This window comes from Galeopterus variegatus, unplaced genomic scaffold (genome assembly GCF_000696425.1).
Source record: "Galeopterus variegatus unplaced genomic scaffold, G_variegatus-3.0.2 Scaffold2173, whole genome shotgun sequence".
NCBI lineage: Eukaryota > Metazoa > Chordata > Mammalia > Dermoptera > Cynocephalidae > Galeopterus > Galeopterus variegatus.
The window spans coordinates 106,281-119,711 of record NW_007728284.1 but is presented as its reverse complement, the minus strand read 5'-3'; the positions used below and the strand labels follow the sequence as shown (position 1 = coordinate 119,711).

At 41.7% G+C, this 13,431-nt stretch overlaps 1 protein-coding gene across 1 annotated transcript in view; it reads right to left on the bottom strand.

Annotated features, from left to right (window-relative positions):
- Positions 1-1,093, bottom strand: part of LOC103597041 (thymosin beta-4) — a 2,926-nt gene extending 1,833 nt beyond the window's left edge. The window contains exon 1 of the mRNA XM_008580845.1: positions 1,030-1,093. The gene's annotated coding sequence lies outside the window, so the exon portion shown is untranslated. The remainder of the gene's footprint in view (positions 1-1,029) is intronic.
- Between the last annotated feature and the right edge of the window lie 12,338 nt (positions 1,094-13,431).

Here is a 13,431-nt window from a genome sequence, read left to right as displayed (position 1 = left end):
GTTTGTCAGACATGGTCGCGGAGGAAGCTGCGGGGACAAAGCCAAGCGGGAGAGTGAGAGCGAGCCACCCGCCCCCGCCTGTCCCCTCCGATCTCCAGCCTGAAACCCCAGCTCCTCCTTCCGGCCAAAGCCCTTTCTCTTTCTACAGAGAGAGAAAAAGGGCTCCCACCCCACCCCACCGCACCCCGATATTTCAAAACGCAGGGACGCAAAGGGACGATCCCTCTCAGGGCCTCAATTGCGGGATGCAATGGGCCACCGCGGGTTGTTAATTGCTGAGTTCCAAAATTCAGACCTGGCTAGAACGAATAGAGGACAGTGAAGTGGAAAAAAATCGAGTCAACATTTTTAAAAAGGAGCCAGTGTCGCAAAAACTGGTTCCCCTGTCTAGGCGTTGGCCTCTTCCGCACACACGCGGCCGGCCAGCTTCCTCGCCTGCTCACAAAGGCGGCAGCTGCCGCCGGAGCCGCGACCACCGCCCTGCCCGCCCCCCGCCCCGTTAAGTCATCCTTTCTGCACGGAGGGGCAATTCGGCAGCCTTGGCACACATTCCTCGGCAGGAGGGACTTTCACATTCCCGCACTGTCGCCCAGCCACCTGAAACCCGGACACACACAGCCCTCAAAGCCTAAGAGAAAAAATGCAGTCGTTGCAGCTCGGGCTGCGGCTGGCTGGGCGTTACAACAAAGGATCTTACTGTTCCCGAGTAATCACAGCCTCGGAGACAATGCGGAATGCCTTGGGGAGGAGGAGCTGGGCTGAGGGGGAGGAAGCAAGAACCTAGACTCCCTCCAGTCTACACGGCAAAACGCGTTTTAAAATAAATCAAGTTCCCGATCCCACTCCCCAGCATCTAGAAGGATTGAGCATCCCCGAGCTCCCCAAAGCAACCTTCCCAGGGAGGACACCTCTGGGGCTCAGCTTCAGGGCTGCTTTGATAGGGATGCAGACGACGAAGGGGGCGAGCCGCAGGAAGGGGACCCGGGGCCAGGAAGGGAAAGGGCAGGAGGCAGGGGCGCTGGGGCTCACCGGAGCGAGGCACGAGAGCGAAGGGAACCGGGTCTGTGCCGTGGTCGCCGCCAAGTGCCGGGTGGGGCGTGCCGAGCGCTGCTATATGGGCGCTGCTATGTAAATGAGGTGATGTCACCCGCGGCCCGCCTCTTTCGCGCCGCGTCCCCGGAAAGACGTCCGGAGGCCTGCCGCGCGTTTGGGAGCCACCCCGCCCCGTGTTCACCAGTGCACCCTAACCACAACGATGGCGGAAAATAAAACGAGCAGAAGCCCTCCTTCCAACATTTCCTCCGTAAGGCATTTCCCCTCGTATGCTTATTTTATTATAACGAATTTTTGCAACAACAGCGCAAACCAGCTCTTGAGGACTGGGGCATGATACCTAAGAGCCTGATTGATACCTAGGGGGACAGGCATTCCTTTACAACGAAATTGGCTTTGCCGACTGCTGACATCCCCAAGCAAGGCGCGGGGTCCCTTGCTCGTCCGTTGCAGTGGTGCAATTCCTGTGACTCAGCTTTCAAACCAGTGGAGCTTACTCGCCTCACACAGCCCGATTTGTCCTCTTGACTTGGTGGGACGTGAAACAATTGAGGTTTTTTGTTTTGTTTTGTGTTTGTTTGTTCGTTTGTTTGTTTATTTGGAACAGTGGCATCATTGTAACCATATTTTTTCATCGTTGTAATTTTTGTAGCACTCAGGTCAAATAACCCTAATATTTGCCGGGAATACCTTGATTTGTTCGAAATTTATAGACCACAGGCCTTTCCTTTAAAAAAAATGTCAAGTTCAAGTTCTGCTATTAACTTGCTCCCTGCCAATGAGGAAGTTCTTTATTTTCCTGTTCTCTATTTTTGTAAATTACAAAAGTGATTGATAAGGACGCCTGTGTTGAAAACGTGCTACAATCTCATTATCTTAATATTTTAAGATTAAATTTAAAAATCAAACTCTATTTTGAAGAGCATGTTTTTGTCACCAGGACATTTCTGATGTGCATGTGGAAATACGGCAGATTTAGGTAGAAAGGAGTACTTTTTAAAAAGACACCCATTCTGTGAATACCTGGTACCCATTTGCTACTGAAAATTACAAATACCATGCCCTGAGCCTGCAAGTGGCATGTGAAAGATAAAAGCCCTGCTGATTATTAAAGGGGCCTAGTTGTGGTTATTTCTAAGACACGCAAAGCAGTGTGCAAAATATTTCTTCTCCTTTTCTGTGTCCCAATGAAATGGTTCCAGAAACCCCTTGCTAATCATTTTCATGGCAAAAGTTTTGTCTCTTAAATGCCACTGCGGTAGCAACTTATTCTTCTTCTACTTGACTTCCTTCTTCCTGGGGAGGAAGTGGGTGGGAGTGAGGAGAGGTAGGTGACTTTCTGGCTCCTAAGTTAATGCTCTGTTGGGTGGCTGCCTTTCTGCCTTCAAATAGGTCACTGGACTTGTTTGTGCATGCACTGGATGTCACCTCTCTTATAATACATTGCTCCAACCCTGCTCTATGTTGTCCCACAGTCCACTTCATTGTTGAAACACAGAAAAGCTCTTGCAGGGTGGCTCTATGGACTTTCAGCTGGAAGCTGCATTTGTACTGACACCATTTCTGTACGTTCTGTGATTCCATTTCTCTTTACCAGTCTGCTGTTGAAAATCTTGTCTTTTCCTCCCCAATCTCCTGATGCAAAGGAACACCACTGCCATCTTATTGTTTCTTCTCCCATGAGCTTTTCCTCAAGATGTGCTAGACTATACAAGCAATGTCTCCAAAGGAGATGGAGGAGTGGACATTTGCAAACATCTGGAGAAGTCTTCCACTTTGGTATCAAGCAGGCATCCACTGCCTTTACGTGTTGATAGAGAGGAAGGGAGAGAGAGGGAGCCGACTTGCTGAAACGAAGTATCTACCAGTAATTGTGGTTGACTGAATTACTGGTCAGGAGACCTAGAGAGAATGGAAAGGGTGAGGCAGATACAAGCAAATGCAAACTAAAGGAATACTCTTTTTTTTTTTTTTTTTTTTGGCCTTTTTGAGACCGGCAGCACCGGTCATCCCTATATAGGATCCGAACCCGCTGCGGGAGCGCTGCTGCGCTCCCAGCACCACACTCTCCTGAGTGCGCCACGGGCTCGGCCCCTAAGGGAATATTCTTAAAAGCTGGGTCACTCTGGTCATGTTAATTAGTCTTCCTGTGTCTGAGTTTTCTCATCTGTAAAATGGATTAATTGCAGTACCTATTCACTGGATTATTGGGAGGATTAAGTGGATGACAGTTAATAAGCTCTTTGTATTGTTATTATTTAGGATGCAAGATTGAGAAATTATAAAATGATAAATGTTTTAGTGTTTAGAATTAATTTTAAAATTTAGATATTTTTATATTAGTTATTCTCATAAAGTATTGGTATAAATAAGATCATTTTTTAAGTTTATGACAAATATAAAATAACAACTACTGTTGGTTGATACCTTCTAAAAATCAGGCATTGTAATAGGAGCTTTATATTTGTTTTCTTTTCTTCCCACCACCTCTCTATGAGGAGAGGCTTACGGATAGGGAAACTGAGGTTTAGGGATCAATCATTGAGATAACTCAGCTGATAGCCACTCTCTATTATTTATGCTAAGGACCTATAAAAGTCCCCACCTCCACCCTCAAAAATCTGTGCCTAAGAATCACTGGGAAGAGTGTGGGGAGCAGGCTGCTTTGTTTTCCACAATACCTGGTAGACAGTAGTTGCTCAATTTACAATTATTGTACTCTGTTGAATCAACTTTATTTGTGAGGAAGGTACTTGAAATCAGCTCTCAAACCTGTGACTATAATCACCTTGCTTTCTTCTCCAGGTAATCCATTTAGTACTAATGTTCCAGATGTCATGGATAATTTCTGCCTCAGGAATAATTTATAAATTGATTAGCCTGATAAGCAGCAAATGAAAAAAATTTTAAAAAGGGACTATATCAAAATAAAAAGTTTCTGCACAGCAAAAGAAACAATCAGCAGAGTGAAAAGTCAACTAACAGAGTGGGAGAAAATTTTTGCTAACTATGCATCTGACAAGGGACCAATATCCAGAATATACTCAAGCAATTATACAGTAAAAAAATAAATGACCCAATTAAAAAATGGACAAGGGAGCTGAATAGACATTTTTCAAAGGAAGACATACAAATGGCCAACAGATACACGAAAAAATGCTCAACATCACTAGTCATCAGGGAAATGCAAATTAAAACCACATTGAGATACCACCTCACTCCAGTTAGACTGGCTATAATCAAAAAGACGGCGAATAACAAATGCTGGCGAGGGTGTGGAGAGAAGGAAACACTACTGCACTGTTGGTGGGACTGTAAATAAGTACAGCCACTTTGGAAAACAATTTGGAGATTTCTCAAACAACTACAGATAGATATTCCATAGGATCCAGCAATCCCTGTTCTGTGTATATACCCAGAGGAATAGAAATCATCATATCAAAAAGATACCTGCACTCCCATGTTCATCACAGCTCTGTTTACAATAACCAAGATAAGGAACCAACCTAAATGTCCATCAATAGATGATTGGATAAGGAAACTGTGGTATGTATACACTATGGGATACTACTCTGCCATAAAAAAGAATGAAATACTCCCATTTGCAACAACATGGATGAACCCACAGAACTTATGTTGGGTGCAGCAAGCAAAGCACAGAGGGATAAATACCACCTGTGCTCACTCATATGTGGGAGGTAAGAGAGAAAGGAAGGCAGGAAAGAAAGACCACAGTGGTGCCGTGGTCCAGCAGAGGGAGGGAACATTCCTAGGGCTACAAATTGGACTGGAGGGGAGAGAGGGAGGAGGAAGGAGGTTGGGGAATAATTGGGAGGGGACAAGGGGTACAAAAGCAATTTCTGGTAATGGGTATGCCCCCAGTATGAATCTGGCCCCACATCATCATGGGCAGGAGGGGGGACAATCAGCTTTGTATCTCATGAATATTCATATCAAATAATAATAATAAATGGATTAGCCTGTGCTGGGCACAACAGTAATTGAGATATGAGTTTTCAATCTCAATTTAAAAGAAGTCATAGAGAAGCAAAAGAAGTGCCCACAAAAGGCTCTGGACACCCCAGGCTGCCTGTGTGCTCTGGCCTCGGGGCTGGCCAGTACAAATTGGTAAAAAGGCCACTTCATGCCAGCCCTGTCCTCCTCATCTCTCAGGCCACGGCACCACATGAATGATGTGCCAATATTGCCTGCATTGCAGGGTGACCTCCCTCCATGCCTGTGCCCAGTGGAACCAGGAAGAAGTTTCATGGGAAACTTTTATTTTGCTTCCCAGGGTGGGCCTGGGACAGAGTTGTGCTATTTCTAACTATGGAGAAATAGCCACTGAAGTCTGAGTTCATGAAAATTAGTTCTTTTTAACCCATTTAATTTTGAGCAGAGCACTTGCCAGAAAAGGAGACAGAAGGGAAGGAACAGGAATACATGAACAATAGTGAGACTCCCAGCTCTTGGCTTCATTGTGCCTAGGTCCTTTTGTCTGAGTTTCAGGGCTGCCTATCATCTGTGCCTCCTGCCTGCCACCCATGTTCCCATGACCCATGCAATCTCCTTCTGTTCATCCTGGTCTCCCTTAAAGTGGAGCCCTCCTTCCACCAACTGGAATCTAAATCCTCTTAAAGTTTCAGCCGCAGGCACCCATTAATTACAGGGAGAGGAAAGGAGAAAGGAGGGAAAGGATATTTAGTGGACTAGCTATATCCTGTACTCTTGGCTAAGCCCCTTTATAAGATATCTGATTCAATTCTCACCATATGCAGTGGGTACTAATATCCTTATTTTACAGAAAAAGAAACTGAGGCTCAGGGAATTTAAGCTACTTGCTCAAGATCAAACACCCAGTTCTATCTATAAAGTCTCCATCCTTCCATGGAGGCCCAGCTCTGCCTTATGTTGAAGTAAGATACATCTTTCTCCATGATTCCTTCCTAAGGAGGCCCCACATCATGATCAGTGTGATGGAACAGGAGGCTCCCTCTGTGACTATGAGAAAAGCAATGGAGGATTAACAGGAAAGCAGAGAGGAGTTAAAGAGCACCCTTGAAAATGTTGAATGTGGTGCTGCCAATTGTTTCGCTCACTTTACTGAGCTGACGGACTCTTAGGACCAGAGGAACTTAACAGGGAATCTTATCCAACTCAATCTCCCTCCTATGCCTTGAGTTGGCCTTGACAACATCACCACCAAGTGGTTACTTGGCCTCTGCACAGCCAGGCAGGGGCCAGGATATAGAAGGACAATGATAATAATAATCATACTAGTAATAATAGCAAACATTCTTTCATGCTCACTGTATATTTGGGAACTTTCCCTTCCAGAGACCAGCTCCGCAGGATTCCTTGGGCCTGAATAGGTGGTGTGACATCAGTGAGGAAAGAAAGAGATGGACCACAGATGTCTAGTGCAGGTGTGGACAACAACCACAAAAATCTTGCTTTATTTATATGTTTTTACCTGATCTTTTACACATGGATTTATCTTTTAATCAAGACATTTTTTTATTTTGTTTCTATTGAAAAAGAAAGGTCAAACGTTCCAAGGAACTCATGTTGTGACAAGAACATGTACTCATGCATCAATAGTTCCCCCCAAAGCCTGTGGCTTATGGCCAGGAAACTATACAATAGCAGCATGCTTGGCATTAGAGAGCATCAGACTTTTGGTCTGAATCACAAGCCTTGACCTTTTAAACTTACATGTAAACTTATATTTTAATTTCTTATAAAATCTTACTTATATTTAACAATTTAATGTCTTATGTTTATATTTATTATTCTAATTTATGTCCAAAACACAATATATGCAACATGACTTTATATAATGAAACTTGATCATAACGTTCTATTATATTTTATACTACTATTAAAAACAATTATACTATAAACTAATCTAAACAAAACCTATTAATATCAAAAACCTTATTATATATTTTTACTATTTTACCTATTTATCTTTATAGTAAAACTTTCTAATTTCTTTACCAATTGACTCTGGGAACAGTATAAGGAACAAAGTGAAAAATTAAATCATCCTACTCTAACAAAAACGCAATATATCTTTCTTATTATTACTAGGGAAACAACATGTTCTTGGTAAATCAAGTGAAACTATGGGAGTGGGGAGAAACAAAGAAATCCGTAACTGGTTGATGATCAATTAGTTATATACATTACTGCATTCGGACCCACCATCTCCCTGAGGGAATGTAAATAGAAACCTAACATAATAACTTCATTCCACACGTAGAAGAACATGACCACAGCCACAATGGGTCCATGCATACATCACTAACAAGGAAGATTAATGACAAAATTAAATGGAGCCAACCTATATCGGGAACATGCCTTTGGTATTGACAATACCCTTTAAATAAACCAGTTAATTTTGATGTATTTTAACATGTCCTTTGAGAAACTCCAGGGAATTTCCCAAAGCCATACTAAGCCAAAAGTTTAGGCTGTTTAATTTTGGGAAGCCTTGTAAAGCAACCAAAGGTGAACAAACAAGAACTTACATGGAGCGGTACCACACACATGGGACCCCCTTGTAGCCTGCAGAACAAGGGGTATCACTCAGGCTCCCATGCCGTTCCCTGTAGCAGGACGACTGAGAGCATTTCCCTACAGTGTGTCCCTGATCCTCACACAATACTAGGGCAGAGGCACATTATTTCTCTCATTTTGCAGATGAGGGACTCCTAGAGCAATTAAATAACTTACCCAAGATCACACAAACAGAGACAGGGTCTGAACTGAAACTGACAGGCTCAGAAGCTGCCTTGTGTAAACTTCACACTTTTCTAGAATGCTAAGGCCTTTAGAGGAAGGCCTCTAGGACTAAGTCCTTCATTTGTTCTATAGGACAGATAAAGGTAAATTTATATTCCACTTCAATAAACCGTCTAGGTTTTCCATTATTAAGACTTTTTTTTTTCCTTTTTGTCTTTTTTACTGACCGGTAATGGGATCGCAACCCTCGTGCCCGTACTGGGGACCGGCAACGGGATCACAACCCTCAGTGCCGTGCTCAGCCAGTGAGCGGGAACCGGTCTCCACATGGGATCCGAACCCTCGGCAGGAGCGCCGCTGCACTCCCAAGCGGCGCACTCTCCAGTGCACCACCGGGCCGGCCCCATCATTAAGACTTTTAAACATAGATATAGGGCCGGCCCGGTGGTGCACTGGAGAGTGTGCTGCTTTGGAGCGCAGCGGCGCTCCCGCAGAGGGTTTGGATCCCATGTGGAGACCGGTTCCCGCTCACTGGCTGAGCGTGGTGCGGGCGCAACACCAAGGGTTGCGATCCTGTTGCCAGTCCCTGGTACGGGCGCGACACTGAGGGTTGCAATCCCGTTACCGGTCAGTAAAAAAAGACAAAATGGAAAAAGAAAAAAAAAACAGATATATTAATGACATTATTAGTTATAATATGTACTCATGCTTTTTTTGAAGATTGGTAGATTCCCATAGCTTTTCACTTCTTTAATAGTTTCCCAATTAGTCACTTTTATTACAATAGTTAAAACAAACAAGCAAATAATACTGCTAGGCCAAATAACATATCTAAAGGGTAGACATTACATATTCCCAATGGCTTTCTATGATAAAAATTATAAACCTGTGAAGAATAATTATCATTAGCAAGTAGTAAGTGTTCATATGTTTAATATACTTGTGTGGATTTGTTTAGGGACTGGGTCTGTCTACTCTCGTGCTTAAGGATTTTGTACATCTACCTATGTGCTCCAGGAAAAATCCTATCACTCATATACTACAGTACTGGGCCCATATACGTATGTGCTTCAGGACTGGGCCTGTCTGTTCATGTGCTCCGGGAATGGGCCCATGCACTCACGTTGTATATAATTGGCCAGTCTCTTCATGTGATCTAGATATAATCTTGTGCACTCATGTTCTCCAGGAATAGGCCCATCTATTCATATGCTCCAGAAATGCACCTATCCACTCATGAGCTTGAGGATGGGCCCATCTACTCATGTACTTCTGGACTGGGCTCATGTATTCATGAGGAAAATTCATGAGGCTCATCTGTTCTAGGAAAGGCCCATCCACTCATGTTCTCTAGTACTGGTCACTTCTGCTTATGTACTCCAGAACTGTCCCAATCTATTAATGTGCCCCAGGAGTAGGCCTGTTCACTCATGTGCTATAGGAATTGGCCAATCTACTCATGTTCTGAAGGACTGGGACCATCTACTCATGTCCTCTAGGAGTGAGCCCTTCAATTCATATGCTCCAGGAGTAAGCACGTATATAACTTGGGCTACGGTCTGGAGCTCACAGACCCCTTGAGCCCATTCACAAACCCTTCACATTCAGGCCTATGATCTAGGTAACCAGGAAAATTGTCCTTGGAGCCTTGGTTGAAGTAGGAATAGTCTTTGTTCAGCAAACACAACACTATGAGCAGAGCAGTCCACAGAGAAACTCAGAAACTCAACTGCTACCAGCAAAGCCCCCCCCCCCCTCAAAAAAGCTGAAAACTGAGCAGCTGCCAGCAGAGCAAACATGTTCTATTGTTAGACATGAGGTCTCTGCCCCCAGCCTGCTTCACAAACTGCAGAACACACAAAAACAATTAACTAGAAAGATACATGGGTGCACATGCACACTAATTCCACCAACACAACTTGTTTACAAAGAATTAAGAATGTGCTACTCAACCCCCCAATCAGACCTGAGCTGAGGGAGCCTGACTAAATTATCTTATTTTCCCCACAGCTTGACTATTCATGTCCTCCAGGAGAAAGCTCATCCACTCATATGCTCCAGACAATGTCCAGAAATAGACCTGTCTTCTTATATGCTCTAGCAGCCTTCCTAGCAATTAATGTGCTCCAGGGTAGAGCTCTTCCAGTCATGTGCTCCAGGAGGTCTACTCATGTGTTTCAGGACTGGGCCCATCTACTCATGTGTTCCAAAGTAGGCCCATCCACTTAAGTGCTGCAGGAGTAGGCCTGTCTACTCAAGTGCTCTGAGAATGGGCCTATCTACTTATGTGCTCCAGATGTGGACCTGTTTTCTCATGTGTTCTAGCAGTGAGACTATACACTCATGTTCTCTAGTAATGACCCCACCTCCTCATGTTCTCCAGGACTGGGTCTATATACTTATGTACTACAGGTTTAAGTCCTTCCAGTCATGAGCTCCAGGAGTAGGCATGTTTATTCATGTACTCCAGGAGTGAGCATATCTACTCACATGCTGCAGGATTTGGCCTGTCCACTCATGTGCTTCAGGAGTGGGCCAGGCTACTCATGTCTTCCAGCTCTGGACCCATTTACAAATGTGCTCCAGGAGAGAATCTGTCTACTCATGTGCTCCAGGCAAAGGCACATCTACTCATGTGCCACAGACCTGGGCCTGTGTACTCATGTTTTTCTGCTGTAGGCCTGTCTACTAATGTGCTCCATGACTGGGCTGGTGTACTCATGAGGTTCAAGAGTGGGCCAGTGTATTCATGTGCTCTAGGTATTAGGCCTGGATAATCATGTTCTACAGGAGTTGCCTGTCTGCTAATGTGCTCTAGGAGTGAGACTCATGTGCTCCATGAGTTTACTTAGGTGATCTAGGACTTGGCCTGTCTTCATATGCTTTAGAAGTGAGCTTCTATACTCATGTTGTCCAGGAAGAGGCCCATCTACTCATGTGCTCTAGGATGGGAGTTTCTGCTCGTGTGATCCAGGACTGAACCTGTATACTCATGTGCTCCTGGATTGAGCCTCCAATTTCATGGGTCACCAGGAGCAGACCTGTGTCTCATGTTCTTGTCTGAGTCTTTGGTCATCATATAAAATGTATTATTTAGGATTTTTTTTCTTTTCTCTATCTTCGGAGCTCAGGCATATCATCAAAGTTATTTCTAGATAAGTGCTTTTTATTTTTATTAATTCTGTCAGGACTTTCATGAACCATCTCAAGGTAAAGACTTAGGTTTCTTTAGATTAAAAAAAAATATTTTTTCTCTTTGTTTTGTTGATGTTACATATCATGTTAGGTGCTTTTGCTTATGGTGAATCTCACCTGCATTATTAGAAAAATCCCACTTAGTCATAGTGTATCATCCTATTAACATGCTAATCAACTCATTTTGCCTGTATTTTTCCTAAGGTGTTAAATTAATATTTATCAAATATATGGTCTGCAGTTATTTTTCCTTCTGATGCCTACGTCTGGCTTTGCAATGCTATCATTATGTCATAAGTTAAAAAGTTCTCTCTCCTCCTGTATATTTAGGTATAGTTTGAGTATTTTTAATTCTTTAAATTAATTCACCAATAAAGCCATCTGGTCACAAACTTTTCTTTATTGTGAGGTTTTTGATTATTGATTTAATCTGTTTAGTTGTGATAGTCTGTTTAGATTTCCTATTTTATTTTGGATCAGTTGTAACAGTTTGTACAATTCTTGTAATTTGTCCATATTTCTAGGTTATTTAATTTTTTGGCATACAATGTTCATAAGTGTCATTTTGTAATCCTTTTTACTTTTGTTAAATTGGTAGTGATATCCCCATTTTCTTTTTTGATGGTTTTCTCCTTTTTCTTGGTCATGTAGTTAACAGTTGTCAATTAAAAGATAATTTTTTAAAGAATAAATTTTTGATTTGATTTATATACTCTATTATTTTTGTATTCTGTATTTTATTTAACTCTGCTCTTGTCTTTATTATTTTTGTCCTGCACTTGTGCTTATTTTTTAACTCCTTTTTCTCATTTACTAATATACAAGTTAACTTATTAATTTGGAATATTTCTTTTATAATGTAAGGGTAATTTTCACTCTGAGCTTTATCACATAAGTTTAAGTATGTTTGTGTATTTTTTTAATCTGTCTCTAAATATTTACTAATTCTTTAATCCATTGTTTAAGTGTGTTTTTAAATTTCCATTTATTAATGAGATTTTAAGTTTTCCTTCTTTATTGATTTCAAATTATATTCTATTATGGTCAGAGAAGATAGTTTATATGCTTTTAGTCTTTTAAAATGTATTGACTTGATTAGTTGGCGAACATGATCATCCTGGAGAATGTTCCATGTGCACATGAGAAGAATATATTCTCTATCTTACTGAGAGGAGTGTTATGCATATCTCTGTTGGGTGGTTGACATAATGTCATTCCAGATCTCTATTTCCCTATTGATGTTCTCTCTAGTTGTTTTATTCATCATTGAAAGCAGAGTATAATAGTACAACTATTAGAGTAAAACTGTTTCTCCCTCCAATTTTAAAAATATGTAATCCATATATTTTGGGACTTTGTTAGGTCCGAGTATGTTTATATATATTACATCTTTTTAATAGGCTGTTTGACCCTTTTATCAATATATAAATGTTTTTTGTCTCTTATTACAGTTTTGACATCAAGTCTATTTTAGTGGGTATTATTATGGCAACTCCAATTCTCTTTTGGTATTTTCATGGAAAATATATTAATTTGATTATATATGTATGTATGTATGTACGTGTGTGTGTATATATATATATAATCATTCTATTTGAGTCTTTGGCTCTAAGTAAATCTCTTGTAAAAAGGAGATGATAAGATTATGATTGTTTTGTTTTTTGTTTTTTAATTTTATTCTGCCAACAACTGCCTTTTAAATTGTAAAGTTTAAGCAATTTACCTTAAGGTCATTACTTATAAGAAAAGACTTACTTCTGCCATTGTCTTATGTTTTCTGTGTTTTAACTTTTGTTTTTTTGTTTCTTAACTCCTTACTTCCTTCTCTTGTGTTTAGTTAATTTTTGAAGCATATTGTTTTGATTCATCTCTCATTTTCTTTTCTGTGCATTTTTAAATTTCTGTGTATTTTCTTACAGTTATTTTGAGAATTACAATTAACATTTCAAAGTTACAATAGTCTATTTTAAATTTATATCACCTTAGACAATAGTATACATAAACACTGCTCTTTTACAGCTTTGTAGCACACCCTTTATTGTGTTGTTGTCACAGATTACATATTTACATAGTGTGTGTCCATTGTGACAAATTAGTCTTTTATGCTTTTGTGTTTCAAATTACATAAGGAAAAATAAAAATTTATAATATAAAAATATAACAATACTTCTTTCCTAATAATGTAAATGTTATTGTTAGGTCAGCAAGACAAAGGGGGGGCCGGCCCAGTGGCGCACTGGATAGTGCGCCGCTTGGGAAGCGCGGCGGCGCTCCCGTCCGAGGGTTCGGATTCCACATACAGACCGGCTCCCACTCACTGGCTGAGCGAGGCGCGGGAGCAACACCGAGGCTTGCGATCCCGTTGCCGGTCCCCGGTCCGGTACGGGGGCAACACTGAGGGTTGCGATCTGTTGCCGGACATGGAAAAAAGACAAA